Below are 19,609 nucleotides of genomic sequence, written 5' to 3'. Positions count from 1 at the left end.
GTGGCATTTCTTTTGAAATTTCTATCTGAAAGTTAAAAAGAAAAAAACCCACTGACTTAGGGGAGCAGAGCTTGTAGATGCAAGAGGCAGGGGTCAGAGGCTAGAAAGAGAGAGAAAGAAAGAGATAGGGAGAGGGAGTGGGAAGGAGGGAGAGAGAATGAGATTGAAAGAGAGAGAGAGAGAGACAGAGAGAGAATCTAAAAAAGTTGGCCCCAGACACTTTTTTCCTTTAAAGAGGAGAGAAATGTTTATTTGAATTAACCAAGAAAACAAAAGGAAATCTAATAAACACTGTAAATTCTGTTCCCAAAGTGTTTGTGTCAAATGCCTTTCTTGTCTGTGGTATAGTAATAACGAGATTAGAGAAAAAAAAATCCTGGGGTTGTTTACTTGAAAAAAATGAAAAAAAAACCCAACAACAGGGTAAGATGTTTAATTTAATCATTTGGGGAAAACAATTGCATGAAATAGCTTTTCTTACTCTGCTGTGAAAGCCCCGTCTGAGTCACCAGAGAGTCCATGATTCCAGTGTGTCACTAAAGGAGAATGTCAGATGGATTTTGCATACACATTAATACTTTTAAGAGCAACTTGATAGGCAGTATCATTTCTGGGGTGGGAGCTCTGACAGCCGCCCTTACAATGCTGATCGTGAAACTTAGAATAATTGAGCTTGATCATTACACCTTCTGCTACCCCCACCCACCCCATGGTTCCCAAGAAGGCATTTCCAAGAGCTTTGGCCCTGATTCAACACTAGTTTTGATGATTTCTAGGAAAAAAACCTATTGTTCAAGTTTAAGAACAGGAAAGGAGAGAGAGGATCCTTATCTTTGTTAAAAGCCTACTTAGTACAGTCAAGTTCCCCTATTTATTTACACAATGGTAGAAGCTCATATGCTAAGGAATTTCTGATCAGTACCTATAGGGAGGCTAGCAGACTGAGAAGACAGGAGAAATGGTATGAACCAGTCCTGGGTTCAATTCCCCCATTTGCCCCAAGTCACTTAACCTCTCTGAGCTTATTTTTCCATGTGAACAATCAGGCCGATAATAATAGTATCTGTTCCACGTGACTGTTGCAAGGTTTAAATGAGATAAGAATGTAAGTGTTCAATAGCTATTAGGCATAATAATTATAAAATAACTACATTCAAAATCAATCTATGCAATCCACCACATCAACAAGCAAAGAAGAAAAATCATATGATTGTAACAATTGATGCAGAAAAAGCATTTGACAAAATCCTACATATTTCATGGTGAAAACTCTCAGCAAGTTAAAAATAAAGGAGAATCACCTCAAACTGATAAAAAGCATCTATAAAACGAAGCAAAACAAAGACAAATAAAGGAAGCTATACACATACACACAAAAACTACAACTAACATCATCCTTAATGGTGAAAGATTGAATGCTTTCCCTCTAAGACTGGAAACAAAGCAAGGATTTCTAGTCTCAGCATGAAACTGCTATAGAAATGTAAACATGGATGGAAATTAAGATGAACACACTAATGCTTTAGCCAGGCTTGACTTTAAACAACACATTTTTCTCTTCCTCATTCTTGAAGGCTCCCCCTTCCCTTCATTTGTTCTTCTGCAGAATCCTTTGTTCCAGGAACTCAGTACCGATACCGGTATCTTGCTGACCACAATGTATACTTAGTAACAAGACTCATATGGCTGGTGCCAGTTCTAGTCATGAGACCACCTCGAAGTCATGACATACTCAGCTGGCAACACATACCAGATTCCTATTGAAACTGCCCAGATCCTATATTTTCCTGTAAAACCCCTTAGCCTTTTACCCTATGGCATCTTGCAGTCTTGGAGACATTAGCTGCTGTAGCCTCCTTTGCCTGGCAAAGTAATGAACTATCTTTCTCTTTATCCCCAAACTCTGTCTTGGCATTACATATTTTGGCTCTGGAGCACAGAGGTCAGTTTTCCACAATAAGCACTCTTGTTCATCATCATACTGGAAGTTCTAGCCACTGCAATAAAACATGAAAAAATAAATAAAAAGGGTAAATATTGGGAAGGAAGAAATAAAATTGCCCTTATTTACAGAAGACAGAATTGTCTTTGCAGAAAATCCCAAATAGTCTAAAAAAAATTACATAGAACTAGTAAGTGAATTTGTTAAGGTCTCAGGATACAAAATCAACACCCATAAATCAAGTGCATTTCCATATACTAACAAATGAACGTGAAGAAAATTAAATTAAAAACATAAACTATTTACAATCACTCCAAAGAAAATTAAATACTCAGTATAAACTTAACAAAACAAGTACAGTATTCATATGTTAAAATTACAAAATACTAATGAAGGAAATAAAGAAGACCTATGTATATAGAAAGACATACTATATTCAGGAATTAGAAGACTCAACAGAGTAAAAATGTCAATCCCCCTCAAATTTATCTATATGTTTTATACAAATCTTATCAAAATCCCAACAAGATTTTTTGTAGACATAAACAAGCTTATTCTAAAATTTATATATAGAGATAGAGGCCCTAGAGTGGTTACAACAATTTTAAAAAGTAGAATAGAGTGGGAGGAGTTATTCTATCCAATATTAAGACTTTCTATATGGCCATAGTAATCAAGACAGTGTGGTGTTGATTCATAGATAGGTGGAATATAGATCAATGGAACAGAGGAGGCAACCCACACAATTAAGGTCAATATACTGTTAACAAAGGTGCAAAAGCAATTCAATTGAAGAACAGTCTTTTCAGCAAATGCAGCCAGAGCAACTGGACATCCATAGGCAAAAAAATGAACCTTGGCCTAAAAGTCATTCCTTATACAAAAATTAACTCAAAATTCGGGGCGCCTGGGTGGTACAGCGGTTAAGCGCCTGCCTTCGGCTCAGGGCGTGATCCCGGCGTTACGGGATCGAGCCCCACATCAGGCTCCTCCGCTATGAGCCTGCTTCTTCCTCTCCCACTCCCCCTGCTTGTGTTCCCTCTCTCGCTGGCTGTCTCTGTTAAATAAATAAATAAATAAATCTTTTAAAAAAAAAATGGATCATAGTCTTAAAGGTAAAATATAAAACTTTTAGGGAAAAAAATGGGAAAAAATCTTTAGGATCTAGGGCTCGGCAAAGAGTTCTCAAACTTGACACAAAAACATGATCCATAAAAGGGAAAATTGATGAATTGGACTTCATCAAAATTAAAAGCTTTTGTTCTGTGAAAGTACACACAAAGAGAATGAAAAGACAAGCAACAGACTGGGAGAAAATGATCGCAAACCACACTTGCCACAAAGGACTAGTGTCTAGAATATGTAAAGAACTCTTAAAAACTCAACATTAAAAAGCAGACAATCCAATTGGAAAATGGGCAAAGGACAGGAAGAAACATTTCACCAAAGAAGAAATACAGATGTCAGCTAAATGCATTAAAAGATGTTCAATATTATTAGCCATCAGGGAAATACCAATTAGAACCACAGTGACATGTCACCACAGAAACCTACAAGAATGGCTAAAATTAAAAAAAAAATAGTGAAAAAAATAAGGGGGAGGATGTGGAGAAACTGGAGCGTTCATACGTTGCTGGTGAGAATGTAAAATGGTACAGCCACTCTTGTAAACAGTTTGACAGTTTCTTACAACACTAAACATACAATTACCATTGACCTAGCAATTGCACTATTAGGCATTTATTCCAGAGAAATAAAAAATTGCATGAATATAAAAACCTGTACATGAGTCTTTATAGCAGCTTTGTTTTTAATCACCAAAAACTGAAATAATCTCAGAGGTCTTTAATTAGGCGAATGATTAAGCAAACTGTGGTATATCCGTACCATGGAATACTACTCAGCAATATAAAGGAATGAACTATGTGCAACAACTTGGATGAATCTCCAGGGAATTGTGCTGAATGAATAAAGCCAATCCCCCCAAGCTACAGAGATGTGATGCCATTTATATAATATTTTTGATGTGACAAATTTTAGAAAATGGAAGACAAATAGGAGGTTTCTGGGGGTAAAGGATACGGGGAGTGGTGAGGATGAGTACTGGGCATGGTTGTAAATAGGTATCAGGAGGGATCCTTGAAGTGTTGAAACTTGCAGTATCTTGACTGTGGCGATGGATACACAAACCCCTCTACATATGCTACAATTGTATAGAACTTAATGCACATGCATACACACACATACACACAGGGATGAGGGGAAATATGAATAAAATTAGCCGATTGTATCAATGTCAATATCCTGGTTTTGATGTTATACTATAGGTTTTCAAGATGTTAACACTTGGGAAAACTGGGTAAAAGGTACATGGGATCTCTCTACATTATTTCTTATAACTGCCTGTAAATCTATAATTATCTCAAAAATTTCAGTTAAAAAAGCTAACATTTATGAATCTTAACATTATTATTTATTCTCTAGGAAATAGTGTCACCCAAAACCACATTACTCATTCGTTGCAGTGCTGAGAGGTGAGAGCTGATTTAAATTGGAAATATAAGTATAAAACTTAACCGTTTTATGGTTGCCCATTGGGGAACTCCATAATGAAATTGTGGAGTCAAAACACTGGGTCTCAGCTTTGCCACTTATTAACTGGTGTGACCTCTAGCCAATCTGTCTCTTTTTCCTCATCATTAAAATGGAAGTTACAATTTTTTCCTTCCCAAAGAAAGAATAAGGAGGCCAAGTGTAAACAGAGAAGGATTGGCTGCCCTCTGGCACCAATTAGCCCTTGAGAGCAAGAATGGAATATTCATGTCAGAATACTCCCTATGCCCTAGCCTGGCACAGTGTTTCTCCCTGGGAGTACTATGGACATTTTATGTAGGACAGTTCTGTTGTGTGGGATCAGCTCACACATTGCAGAATATTCAGCATTCCTGGTTCCCACCCACTAAATTCCAGTAGCGTCATTACCATCCCCCTTCTTTGCGCCAAAAAAAGTGTCTATACATTTCTACTTGCCCTTTGGGAGATATGCTCACTCCCTAGTCGAGAACAGCAAGCAGGTATCTCAATAGGATGCAGTAGGGGCTCAATAAATATTTGACTAACTGCTTGATTGATGGATTTTTTTTTCCCTTGGCTAGAACTTGGGCTCATCTCATCGTTGGTCTCTAGAGCGAGTGTAGGTTTGTCTGGTGTGCCCTGCCCAGCACCCAGACAACCACTTGCATGGGCACAACTTCACTAGGATCTTGACTGTGGAAACGAGTGGGTGATTCCCAAGGCTGGACACCCTGGGAGATAGAAGTGGAAGGCAAAGGTGAGGCAATCTCCCCTGTGCATTTTAGAGTCTGCATGGGTAAGCCTTGCAGGGCATTATTGAGCTAATGTATTCACTGCAGGTATAGTCAACTCTCAGTTATCCTCAGATGGAATGTCCAAATTACAGTGAAATAATTAGGTACGGTTAGTAGATAATGAAGGACTTCACGAGCACTGTTCACTAGTTTTTGCTTCTCTTTAGTCTCTCATGAGGCCTGCAATCCAGCCAAAAGGCTTATTTACCTCTTTCAACCCCAAGAAGATATAAACTGGAAATTCAATAGGTTGAGAGAAAGAAGGAGGTTCCTGCCGCAGCCAACCCAACCTCTCCTTGTTGCCCCAAATGCTAAAAAACTTCCTTAGTTTTCCTACAGGAAAAGGAGCATATCCAGGTGTATAACAAATACACCTCCAAAATCACTCTCAAATCCCTCTCCTTCCTACTCCTACCCCATTTCTGTTGTCACCACCTTAATCTAAGCCACCAATCCCTCTCTTGGCTGGACTCTTCCAGTAGCCTCTGACCAGGTGAACAAGTACTTTGCTCAAGTGCCTTTTGTTGTTTGGCATTCTGATTGCAACTTTATTATTATTGTCTAATATTTGCAGTTTTTCAAATTAAAAAGTCCAATGTAATATGGGTAAGGAGTGGTAAAGATTGAGAAAACTTTAGGGAATATTCTGGACAGTTGAGATGCATTAGTTATTTGCATAAAAATTGTTGCCATTAAAATGTGTTATCTTCTTAATAGCTGAAACTCCTCTTATATTTTCCATATACTACTCATTGGCTTTGAAAAATCTGTGATTTTTAGAGGGGAGAAAGAGTAACCTACAATTTCCTCAAAAAGCTAGTGTTTCTTATCTCTTTTCTTTTTGTGATAGAGCGTCTTTTAAGAATGTAAATGCAACCCACACTGCTCCCATCCTACCTGCCTTCAGGGCCATCACACCTGTGTTCTTTGCCTGTACAATGTACTGAATGTTTGTTCCTCCCCACTTCCAATTCCTATGTTGAAATCTAATGTCCCAGGTGATATATTAGGAAGTAGGGCTTTTGGGAGGTGCTTAGGTCATGAGGGTAGAGCCCCAATGAACGGGATTAGTGCTCTTATAAAAGAGACCCCACAGAGGTCCCTTGCCCCTTCCACCACGGAAGGACATGGCAAAAAGAAGGTGTTCAGGGAACAGCTCCTCACCAGACACAAAATCTTCCAATGCCTTGATCTTGGACTTCCAAGCCTCCAGAACCATGAGAAATAAATGTTTGCTGTTTTTAAGCTACCCAGTTTATGGTATTTTTGTTATAGCAGCCTGAACAGGGCAAGACAGCCTTCAATTCACTGTGTTGGACTTTATGAAGCTTACAGTCTTCTAGAGCAGTTAACAAATAAATAGTCAATCACTAATAAATATAGAATTATAAATTATCAAAAGTACCCTAAAGAAAGAGGAAGAATGTTATAAGGAAGAAGGTCCTTAACCTTATGATACGTGGTTGGCTCCTTCTTTTCTTTTTTAGCTTTTTATTTGAAAATAATTTCAGATTTATGGAATAATACACCCTTTATTCAGATTCCCCTCACATTGCCATTTTGCCCCCATTTATTTTACCATTTGCTTCCTTTATGTTTAAATTTTTTAAAAAATCATGGGAAGTAAGTTGCATACTTTATAGCCCTTTAACCCTAAACACTTCAGCTTGTATTTCCAAAGTATCGGGATATTTTCTTATATAATCATATCACAGTTATTTTTTTAAATGTTATTAGTTTCTTTTTTCTTTCTTTTTTTAATGATTTATTTATTTATTTATTTATTTGAGAGAGAGAGAGGGTGAAAGAGAGAGCAGGAGTGGGAGGGGCAGAGGGAGAGGGAGAGGGAGAAAATCTCAAGTAGACTCCATGCTGCGTGAGGGTCCTGGCACGGGGCTTGATCTCAGGACCCTGAGATCACAACCTGAGCCAAAACCAAGAGTTGGGTGCTTAACTGACTATGCCACGCAGGTGCCCCCACATTACAGTTATTTTTTTTTTTTAAAGATTTTATTTATTTATTTGACAGAGATAGAGACAACCAGCGAGAGAGGGAACACAAGCAGGGGGAGTGGGAGAGGAAGAAGCAGGCTCACAGTGGAGGAGCCTGACGTGGGGCTCGATCCCGCAACGCCGGGATCACGCCCTGAGCTGAAGGCAGACGCTTAACCGCCGTGCCACCCAGGCGCCCCCCCCACATTACAGTTATTAATCAAAAGGATTTAACATTGATGCGATTCTTTTATCTAATCTGCTCTCTGCACTCAAATTTGTAAGTTGACCCAAAAATGTCCTTTATAGCATTTTCCTTCCTAGAGTACGGGATCCAGTCTATAATCACATATCGAATTCAGGGCCATGTCTCTTTGCTACTCTGAAATCATTTCTCAGCCTTTCTCTGTCTTGTATGATACTGACAATTTTGAAGAATACAGGCCTCCTCTTATGGACTGAATTGTGCCCCACCCCGCAACAAATTCATGTATACTGAAGCCCAAACCACCAATGTGACTGTATTTGGGGATAGCCTATAACATGGTAATTAAGATTAAATGAGATCATAAGGTTACAGCCCTAGTCCAGTAGGATTGGTGACCTTATAAGAAGAGGAAGAGAATGTTCATTACAGCAGTATTTACAATAGACAAATTATGGAAACAACCTAGGTGTCTATAGATGGATGAATGGATAAAGAAGATGGAACACACACACACACACACACACGCACACACACACAGAGGAATATTTCTCAGCCACAAAAAAGAATAGAATCTTGCCATTTACAACAACATGGATGGCCCTTGGAGAAATAAGTAAAATAAGTCAGACAGAGAGAGACAAATGCCATATGATTTCACTCATATGGGGAATCTAAAAATAAAACAAATTAAAAGAAAACAAACAAAATACCAAGCTCACAGATACAGAGAACAGATTGGTGGTTGCCAGAGGAGGGACATGGGTGAGTGAAATGGGTGAAGGGAGTCAAGAGGTACAAATTTCCAGGTCATGGGGAGGTAATGTACAGCATGGTGACTAGAGTTAACAATACTGTATTGCATATTTGAAAGTTGCTAAAAGAGCAAATCTCAAAAGTTCTCATCAAAAGAAAGGAATTTGGAACTATGTATGGTGACGATGGTAACTAGACTTATTGTGGTGATCATTTCACAGTGTATACAAATATCAAATCATTATGTCATACACCTGAAATTAATATATTATATATAATTGATTACATTATACCTCAACAAAATTTTTTTTAAAAAAGAGGACGAGACACCAGAGAGCTCTCTCTGCATGAGCACAGAAGAAAGCCCATGTGAGCTCATAGCAAGAAAGTGGTCATCTACAAGCCAGGAAGAAAGGCATCACCAGAAATGAACCCCGATGGCCCCTTGACCTTGGGCTTCTAGCTTCTAGAACTGTGAGAAGATAAATGTCTGCTGTTTAAGCCACTAAGTCTGTGGCATTTTGTTATGGCAGCCTGAGCAGACTAATAGACCCCCTTTCAAAAATAACAAGTGCCTCGTTTGGGGTTTGTTGGATATTTCCTCATTATTAAATTGAGATTATGCCAGAATACTCCATAAGTGATGTTGTGTCCTTGGGTTACCTTATATGGAGGCACACAGTGTTAATCTGCTCCTCATTGGTGATGACAATTTTATCACCTGATTAAAATGATATCTGGTTTCCCCACTGTAAAGTTACTACTTTTTCCTTAGCAACTAATATGCAATCTGTGGAGAGATTTTTTGTTAAGATTTTATTTATTTATTTGAGAGAGAGAGAGTGCGAGTGTGAGAGAGAGCACAAGTGGGGTGGGGAGAGGCAGAGGGAGAAGAGGAAGCAGTCTCCCCACTGAGCAGGGACCCTGACATGGGGCTCGAACCCAGACCCTGAGATCATGACCTGAGCTGAACACAGACACAGTTGACTGAGCCACCCTGGTGCCCCTATGGAGAGATATTTTAAGACCACATAAATATCTTACTATTTATCATGCTGGTTCCTTCATATCCTTCGAGTCTCAACCTAATGTCAACTCCTCGGTGATGCCTTCCTTGACCACCCCTATCTAAATTGAACCCTCCCCTTTTGCTCTCATGGCACCTCTGTCCTTTTTCTTCATAGCATTCACCCTAAATTGTGATGATGTATCAACTTGTGTGTTTATTAATGTCTGTCTTCCACCAGCTCCATGACAGTGGGGGTCAAGTCTTTTTGTGCTGGGAATGCAGTAGGTGCTCAATAAATATATGTCGAATGAATGAAAAAATAAATGCACACGTGGTGTGGAAGGGATTTGTTAAACAGCTTAGTATACCTCACTGGTGCTGCCCTTTGGAGAGAAATTCTCCTGTTGATCTTTACTAACTTTACAATCCATGTTTGGGGTGTCAGTGTGTGTGTGTGTGTGTGTGTGTGTGTGTGTGTGTGTGTGTGTGTACCAGAATCAGATGTGTACTATCTTCATGGCTTTTAAACATCATTTTCCTGCTGAATTATCCACTATTCAGCATACAAAGCTGAAAGTCAGCCAGTATAATACATCCTGGCAGGTTTTATAATTCAATAAATCCGTAATCAGACAAGGGTGCCAGTAGCCATTGGCAGAGGCTGATTGGCCAGCTAGATTCCACTAACAGGTGTCTTCTAGAAGAACCTCTCCAGCTCCCAGGACATGGTTCTGGGAAACCAGATTGTTTCTTCCCCTCATTTAAAAGAACACCCCCCAATCTCAGGTGCAGAATAATAACGAGTTGACTCAGGAAATAATTGTGAAGTAGGTCAAACCTGTGGTTGGGATTTCTTCTTTGGGTAGATTTCTCCTGCCTTATGGGGTGCAAACCATCCTCTCACCCTAAGCACCTGGTGTCCTGCTGCTGTCCCCCTTCATTGTCCTCTCCAGGTGGCACCTGAAGTGCTGGACCTTCCCCCCAACACTCATTATCACTTTCTAGACAAGCAGTTATGACCTCTGGCATTATCTTTAAATTGCAATAAGCATAGGGATAAAGCGAGATATAGTGTGTTAAAGAGCCTAGCATAGTGCCTGCCATATAGTAGGTGTTAAATAAAGTGTCTCAGGGCTGCGGTGCTCCCTGCTTCCAACAATAACAGCTTGCTGTAGGACAACTAATCTGAATACTATATTAATTTGATACCAATCGGTGTGCTGTCCCACCCCAGGCATTTGCACTTTGACACCCTGTGACTTCTGGTGACGCAATATTTTAGACCCCAGGAATGAATCTTGAGTGATGGATTCTAAGGCACAATGGCCAGCTGGGGCAGTGGTTAATTTCACCACAGCTACCAATACCTTTGTGTTCAGAAAGCACCTATTATGCAATCTATTCAAAGTTTAACACGTATTTATTAAGGCTTCTCTGGTAGACTCTTACATTGCTCACCTGTATTTAGTGTCCCTCCCAGCAGTGTCTCTACCTAAAGAAGGATTACGCTTCCCCATGCATAAGATCTACTAATCAGTAGAATTCTCACTGCTCTCCTACCAACCTATCCAGGACATGTAGTATGAGCAAGAAATGAATGTTTACTATAAGCCACTAACATTTTGAGATTGTTTCTTACTGCAGCATAATCTGGCTTATCCTAGCTTGTTCAACTTCCAAGGATGCCAGAAGAGGGACTATAAACAATTCATCCACAGTTGGTATATAACAACTGTTGCACTTGGGCTGAGAGACCAACTTACCCTTTGCTTCGATTCTGGCATAAATATTGAAAAAGTCCAAGTTGCAGAGCTCAAGAAGTGCAGGTGTGAGAGGTGGCCTTCTGAAAGACAAAGCCTGTTCTGTGACTACGCACTCTATCCCTTTGCCCCCTCTCCCTGGATAATGAGGTAGAACCTTTGGGCTGGTCCCCAGAGGTCCCAACTCAATGGCTGTCAGGACTTTATGGAAAGCATATTATAAATTTTCACTTTCTCTCATCATAAACCCATGTGAGAGTGGGCATCTGTGTTGTAAGTAGAATTTTCTGCTTTTAGTGACTTGACACCTTAGCCCTTTTGTTACAAACCCAGTTTTAATTTTTTTAAAACATAGTCCAGGCACAGCCCATAAACCTCTGCACCCCGGGGAGGCCTATGTGGTCAGTTCCATTAGTGGGCTAAGCTTTTGATTTTTTTTTTTATTTTGCTTGAATTGATTACAAGTGTTCCAACAAGTAGTCAGGTGATTTCCTTGTCTGGGCAGTTCAGGGGCAAGGGGGAAACCAAGCTTCTGAGACACACATAATAATTGGTGAACTTGGGGAAAGCATATTAGTGACCACATGAGTGGAAAACAAGGCACTGACTGTCAGTGTTTTTCCTAGCTTTCAGGTTTGATACTTTCAAAGTCCTTTGTGTCCGGAAGATTGCAAGTGAAAACTAGGTATTTAATAAATATTCGATGAGCGAGTGTCAGTCCTTCTATTACTTGATCTCTCAGTCCTTGGCATTTCACACAGTTGACCTCCCCTCCTTGAAATAGCCTCTTCTCTTGGTTTCTGGGACTTCGCCTGGTTCTCATCATCTCTCTCTAGTTCTTTCTTGATCCCCTTTGCTGAATATTCCACCTCTGCCTAGTTTCTGAATGCTGGTATTCACAGTGGCTCTGTCTTAGCACCCATTCTGATTCTGCACATTATCCCTGGACAATTTCACTCATTTCCATTACTCTATCTACTAACTCTATACCTCCAACCAAAATCGCCTCCTAGAACATCATATCTATATATCCAGATGCCTACTGAACATACTCATTTGGGTGTCCAATGGGTAGCTGAAAATCAACACGTCCAAAAGACCATATGATCTCCTCTTCCCTCTACTCCTTCTCCTATATGTTCCTTACCTCACCGAGGGCACCACTGTCTACCAGTTGCCCAAAGAAGAACGCAAATATTCATGATTACTCTCTCTCTCTCATCATATCTAGCTAATACCTGTATACTGATGACTCTCAAATCACTCTATGTTTATGTTCCCGTTGGTTTTTTTTAAAAGATTTTGTTTATTTATTTGACAGAGACAGTGAGAGAGGGAACACAAGAAGGGGGAAGTGAGAGAGGGAGAAGCAGGCTCCCCGCTGAGCAGGCAGCCCGATGATGACGTGGGGCTCCATTCCAGGACCGTGGGATCATGACCTGAGCTGAAGGCAGACCCTTAATGACTAAGCCATCCAGGTGTCCCTATGTTCCCATTGGTTTATAACATTTGAAGAGAAGTTCCATAGGTATCTTAAAGTGTATATTTTCCAAATGTAATTCACTACTTCTCCCTTTCTAGTCTACTTCATTTGCTTTAGCTCCCACCAAACCTAAATATTATCCTCATCATACATGCCATGTGATTTTATGCCTTCATGAATTTACTTATATGGTTCCCTCTGCCTAAAATACTCTTCTTTTCTCCATCTCTTTCCAAGCACTAATGCTGTTTCTCTCTGAAGTCTTTCATAACATCCCTTAGAATAAATTTCCTATTCGTCTGTGTTCCTTTGGCATATCTATATCTGTCCCCAAACACCCACCATATTATAACACATTTATTTCTCATGTTTGTCTTTCTATTAGACTTTAAGTTTCTTGTGGCAGAGACCATGTTTATTAATCTTTGTTCCCCTAGCATGTAGTAGTGTGCCTGACACAAAGTCAGCCCTCAATTCATGTTTGTGAAATAAAGGAATTTATTAAATAATATTTTACTGATCTCCATATTTTCAGAGGAATATGGGCAGGGTTAGGGACTAATTAGGCTTGAATGGAGACAGTGAAGAGGTAATTTAATACATTTCTTCAAGTAACTATGAGTCCCTTACATTTTAGAGCCCTTTAAGCAATCAAACAATAATCAGGCACATCTCTTTATGCAGTCCTTATAGGAATCTTGGGAGGTGAGTAGGTAGGGTAGGAATTATCCTCTTTTGGGAGAAGCAAAATAAATTACTAAAAAATGAATTACTAAAGGACACCTAGCCCACTGCTTTTGAGGTGTTAGTATAACACCTGTTCTTCAGTTCTATGATGGTCCAAGCTAGAGTAAATAGGCTTCATCATTGTAAAGAGAAAGCATTGAATTGGATGAATAACTAGATACTGGATTAAGTTTCCAAAAGAGGTTGTAGTTCTAGGTCGCATGTAGCTCCATAAGTCTCTGATAATAATGATAACTGCTAATATGCTATGTGCTTGATACTGTATACATGCTATCTTATTTAATTCTTGCAGAAACCCTATGAGGTATCTTCATTTACAAAATAAGAAAACTGAGGCTCAAGAAACTTAAGCAGGGGCGCCTGGGTGGCACAGAGGTTAAGCATCTGCTTTCGGCTCAGGGTGTGATCCCGGCGTTATGGGATCGAGCCCCACATCAGGCTCCTCCGTTATGAGCCTGCTTCTTCCTCTCCCACTCCCCCTGCTTGTGTTCCCTCTCTCGCTGGCTGTCTCTATCTCTGTTAAATAAATAAATAAAATCTTAAAAAAAAAAGAAAAAAAGAAACTTAAGCAAATTGTCCAAGGTTACATAGCTAGTATTTAGCTCAGCTGGAATTCTAGGCTTATCTGACTCTAAAGCTGTTCTTTCTTTTCTCCGCATTTTTAAAAGTTTTTTTAAAATAAATTTTATTTTTTAGAGTAGTTTTAGGTTCACAGCAAAATTGTTAGGAACAGACAGTTCCCATATACCTCCTTCTCCCACAGCTTCTCTCACTATTAACATTTTCCACCAGAGTAGTATATTTCTTACGATCAATAACTCTACATCGACATATCATTATCACCCAAAGTCCATACTCTATATTCCAGCTTTGTGGTACATTCTGTGGGTTTGGACAAATGTATAATTTTATGAACCCACCATTACAGTATTATACAGAATAGTTTTACTGCCCTAAGAATAGTCCGTGCTCCACCAATTCATCCCACACTGTCTTCAACCACTGGCAACCACGGATCCTTTTACTGTGCCCCTAGTTTTGCCTTTTCTGGGATGTCTTATAGTTAGAATCACATGGTATGTAGCCTTTTCAGATTGGCTTCTTTCACTTCGTAATGTGCATTTGAGGTTCATCCATGTCTTTTCATGGGTTGGTCGCTCATTTCTTTTTAGTGCTAAATAATATTCTATTGTCTGGATGTACCGCAGTTTATTTATCCACACACCTACTGAAGGGCATCTTGGTTGCTTCCATATTTTGGTAATTATGAATAAAGCTGCTATAAGCATCTGTGTTTATGTTTTTGTGTGGTTTAAACTCTCAACTCATTTGGGTAAATACCAAGAAGAGTGATTGCTGGATTGTATTGTAAGAATATGTTTAGTTTTGTAAGAAACTGACAGACTGTCTTCCAAAGTGGCTGCAGCATTTTGCATTCCTTTCAGCAATGGATGAGTGTTCCTGTTGATTCACATTGTTACCAGCATAAACATTTTCCAGGTTTCAACAAAAAAAATTATGAAGCATGCAAAGAAAAAGAAAATATGCCCATTCACAGGAAAAATAAAGAAATTAATAGAAACTGTCCCAGAGGAGGCCCAGGCAAAAAGACTTAATAGACAAAGACCTCAAATCAACTGTCTTAAGTATGCTCAAAGAGCTAGAGGAAATAATAGAAAAAACACTAAGGAAAACCAGGAGAACAATGTCTCACCAAATAGAGAATATAGATAAAGAGATAGAAATTATTTAAAACAACCAAATTGACATTTCAGAGCTGAAAGGCATGATAAAGACACGAAAAATTTATTATAGGAGTTCAACAGCAAATTTGAGGAGACAGAAGAAGGAATCCACCAACTTGAAGATAGGCCAATTGAGATTATCCTGTCTGAGGAAAAGAATGAAGAACAATGACCAGAGCCTAAGAGACCTATGGAATGCTATAACGTATACCAATGCGCATAATAGAAGGCCTAGAAGGAGAGGATAGAGAGAAACAGGCAGAAAGAATATTTGAAGAAATAATAGCCAAAAACTTCCCAGATTTAATTAAACACATGAAGACACATATCTAAGAGCTCAGTGAACTCCAGGCAGGGTAAACTCAAAGAGATCCACACTAAGGCACCTTATACTCAAATATGGTAGTCCCCCATCCCCTACCTGTGGTTTTGCTTTCTGTGGTTTTAGTTACCCATGGTCAAGGTTACTAAGGTAACCAGGAGATAATCCTCTTTCTGATGTGTTGTGAGAAGTTCAATAGTAGCCTAATGCTATGTCACAATGCCTATGCCACTTACTTCTCTTCACCACATAAGCATGTTACCAGCTCATATCACCACAAGAAGGGTGAGTACAGTACAATAAGATATTTTGAGAGAGAGAGACCATATTTACATAACTTTTACTATAGTATATTGTTATAACTGTTATATTTCATATCAGTAATTGCTTTTTTAACAAATGATGCTGTGACGATTGGGTATATACATGCAAAATAATGAAGTTGGATTCCTACTTCAAAAGATATACAAAAGTAACTCAAAATAGCAGCATAAGTATAAGAGCTAAAACTTAACTTCTAGAAGAAAACAAATTTTTATGACCTTAGATTTGGCAATGGATTCTTAGGTATGAGCTCCAAAGCACAAGCAACAGAAGGTATGAAGAAAAAATAGATAAATTTTACTTGATAAAATTAAAAATTTTGGTGCATCAAAGGACATTATCAAGAAAGTGAAAAGACAATCTGCAGTACATTAGAAAATATTTGTAAGTCATATATCTGATGAGGGTTTAATATCTAGAATATATGAAGAAATATAATTGAACAACAACAACAATAACCAAACAACTCACTTAAAAACTGGGTAAAGGACTTGAATATACATTTCTCCAAAGAAGATATACAAATGGCCAAAAATCACATGAGAAGTTGTTTATTATCATTAGACATTGGGAAAATACAAATTGAAACCACTATGAGCTATTTCTTCACACCTACTAGGAAGTCTATATAGTAAGAAAAAGGAGGGGGGAATGACAAGTGTTAACAAGACTTTGGAGAAAATTGGAACCCTTGTACATTGCTAGTGGGATTGCAAAATGGTGCAGCCACTGTGGGAATCAGTTTGGTTCCCTATAAGTCCAACATAAAACTACCACGTGATCCAGCAGTTCCATTCCTAGGTGTATATCAACAAGAATTGATAATAGGTGCTCAAACACTTGTACATGAACGTTCATAAGAGCACTATTTGAAATAGCCCAAAGGCGGAAACAACCTAAATAACCATCAACTAATGAATGGGTAAACAAAAGTGGTATATCTATACAATGCAGTATTATTCATCCATAAAGAGGAATCAAATTGATATTTGCTATACCATGGACGAACCTTGAAAACATTAAGTGAAGTGAAAGAAGCCAGACACAAAAGGTCATATATTATATGATTTCATATATATGAAATTTCCAGAATAGGCAAATACATAGAGTCAGAAAGTCAATAAGTGGTTCTCAGAGGTCTGGTGGGAGGAGGAGTGACTGCTTAATGGGTATGGGGTTCCCTTTGGGGTTATGAAAATATTTTGGAGCTAGAATGAAGTTATAATTACACAACTTTGAGAGTATACTAAATGTCATTTGTACACTTAAAAATGATTGGTTTTGGGGCTCCTGGGTGGCTCAGTTGGTTAAGCATCTGCCTTTGGCTCAGGTCATGATCGCAGGGTCCTGGGATCAAGCCCTGTGTTGAGCTCCCTGCTCAGTGGGTATCCTGCTTTTCCCTCTCTCTCTGCCACCCCCCGCCCCCGCTCATGCTTTCTCTCTCTCAAATCGTAAAATCTTTTAAAAAAATGATTGTTTTATGTTATATAAAATTTACCTTAAAATTTAAAAAAATAATGTAATTGATATAGTAGTGATATTGTTTGTTTCTCCACTATGTTTTTGAGATCTGTATATGTCGATATACACAGATCTAAGTCACAGATTTTATTGTATGAATATACCACAATGCATACACGTATTCCTATATTGATATATGATAAGGTTTTTTCCCCTTATTTTTCATTATTAAAAACGGTGCTGAAGTAAACATCCTTTTACATTTTTTTCTGGTGCATATGTAGCAGAGTTTCTCTAGGTTATGTATGCAGAAGTGGTATTGCTGATTTGTATGGCATGTATATTTTAAAATTTTACTAGACAATGCCAAATTGTACTTCGAAGTGGCTATACTGCCTTACATTCTCATCCTCTTTATATTACCAGATTTTTAAAGCTTTATCAATCTGATGGGTGTTAAATGGCATCCCACTTATGCTTTTTTAAAATTTATTTTACCTGATTACAAATAAATTTGAATTTCTTTCCCTCTCCTCCTCCTTCTTGCCAGTCAGATTTCCTCTCAAGTGAACTACCTATTCATAACCTTGGTTCATCCTTTTTTTCTGTTGTGATACTTGTATTTTTCTTGTTGATCAGAAGTTCTTTATATATTATGGGTATTAATTCTTTGTTTATTACATATGTTGCAAATACCTTTTCCTGTTTGTTGCTTGACTTTTTATTTAGCATGTGCTATCAATTAATATATAGAAGTTTTAAATTTGAGTGGTCAAATCTATCAAATATTTCCTTAATCTATGGAGTTTTCTGTGTTTTAAGTAATCTTGAGGTCATAACAATATTCATCTTTTCATCTATTCAGGTTTTATTTTAATAAATTAAAATTTTGTTTCCTTTTTTTAAGTTTTTATTTTAGTCCCAGTTAGTTAATATTAAAATTTTGTTTTTCATATGTAGACTTTAAATATATCTAGAATTTATTTCCCTGTATGGTGAAAGGAGTCTAGTTGATTTTTTCCATATGTAAAGCCAATTATCTGAATCCCATTTACAGTTTGTCCTTTCTCAGGTCTGTAAAGCCATCTGTATCATACAGGAAATTCTGGTATACACATGAATCTATTGCTGGGCTTTCTTTTCTGTTCTATTGATCTATTTGACTATTCCTGTGCCAAACTACATTGTTCTAATTGCTATGGTTTTATAAAAATTCGTGCTATTTTGTTGGCAAGTTCTTCTTTGGTAGTCTAGAATTTTCTTGGCTGTTTTTGGACGTTTATCTTTCCATACAAATTTTAGAATAAACTTGTCAAGTGATACCAAAAAGTACTATTGGAATTTTGTTTGGCATTAATTTTTATGTTTATGGATGAGTCTTGAGAGAACTGTCACGTATCCCCTGATTTATTTAGATCTTTTATGCCTTTCAATAAAGTTTTATAAGATTTTGCATATGGATGTTGTACACAATGTGATCCATTTATTATTAAGTTATCTATACCCAGCCTGTCATGGGAGCAAGCTAAAGGGGGAGTAATGCTGCAACCCTGGTTGGTGACATAGGGGTCTGCTCCGCCTCCTAATGCAGCTTAATTGTGACCTCTGGTCGTGTTTTTTCTCTATCCCAGAATACAATTTCTATCTTACGATGGACAACTGCTGCATCTTACTGACTTTATGACTTGGTGAATATGACAGAACTCAGCTCATGAGCAGTTCTGAATACATTTTGGCTTGATGCCCCATAGTTAAGAATTCCATCTCTACCAGAATCCAGCAAGATACTAAGAGATGTTTCTCAAAATATTTAATTAATGCAGGTGGCATGGTCTTCCTCCAGAACCTCAGAGCCCTACATTGTGGTTTTGCCATTGGAATTTGCCATAAACTTTTCCCACCACTGGCATCTCTAGTAACATAGGGTCTTTCACCCTTGACCTGCTGCAGAGCCCTATTTTTCTCCTAGCTCCTCTCAAAGCTGGCAGCCTTTTATGTCACCGACTGTATGGGCCATTGTGGAATGTGCTGGCTCTAGAGCCCAAAAAAAAACCTATGAAGTGTTGTGCTTCCTTTTCTGTGATAAAGAATGCAAGGTGCTACATGTTTTCTTTTGCTATGGAATGGATATCTGGTATGTTCTTTACCAGCGAACCCCTAAAAACTGTAACAAATTGGCAAGCCTCTGAATCTTTCTAGGATTTGTCTTTCAGGGCATGTAGTACATATGTCTTGACAAGTCCTTGAGCTTATTAGTCCCCTCTTTGTTTATCCTGCCTAATCAGCATGATGTCAACAATGCCATATTTCTGTGTGATGTCCTGAAAGGTGCATACACTCCAAATATCTTCAAATTGTATGCGGACAGAAAGCAGAAGAGTTATCATAAGCCTGCAGATATATATGTATTATAAATATATGATTTTGTCCATTCTACAGGAATGTCATCTGTTTCTGATACCCTTTTCTGAATGGAATAGGAAAAAAACCCACAT

Source organism: Ursus americanus, chromosome X (genome assembly GCF_024610735.1).
Source record: "Ursus americanus isolate L20-20 chromosome X, mUrsAme1.1.p, whole genome shotgun sequence".
In the NCBI taxonomy this organism is placed as follows: domain Eukaryota; kingdom Metazoa; phylum Chordata; class Mammalia; order Carnivora; family Ursidae; genus Ursus; species Ursus americanus.
This window is presented reverse-complemented; position numbering follows the sequence as displayed.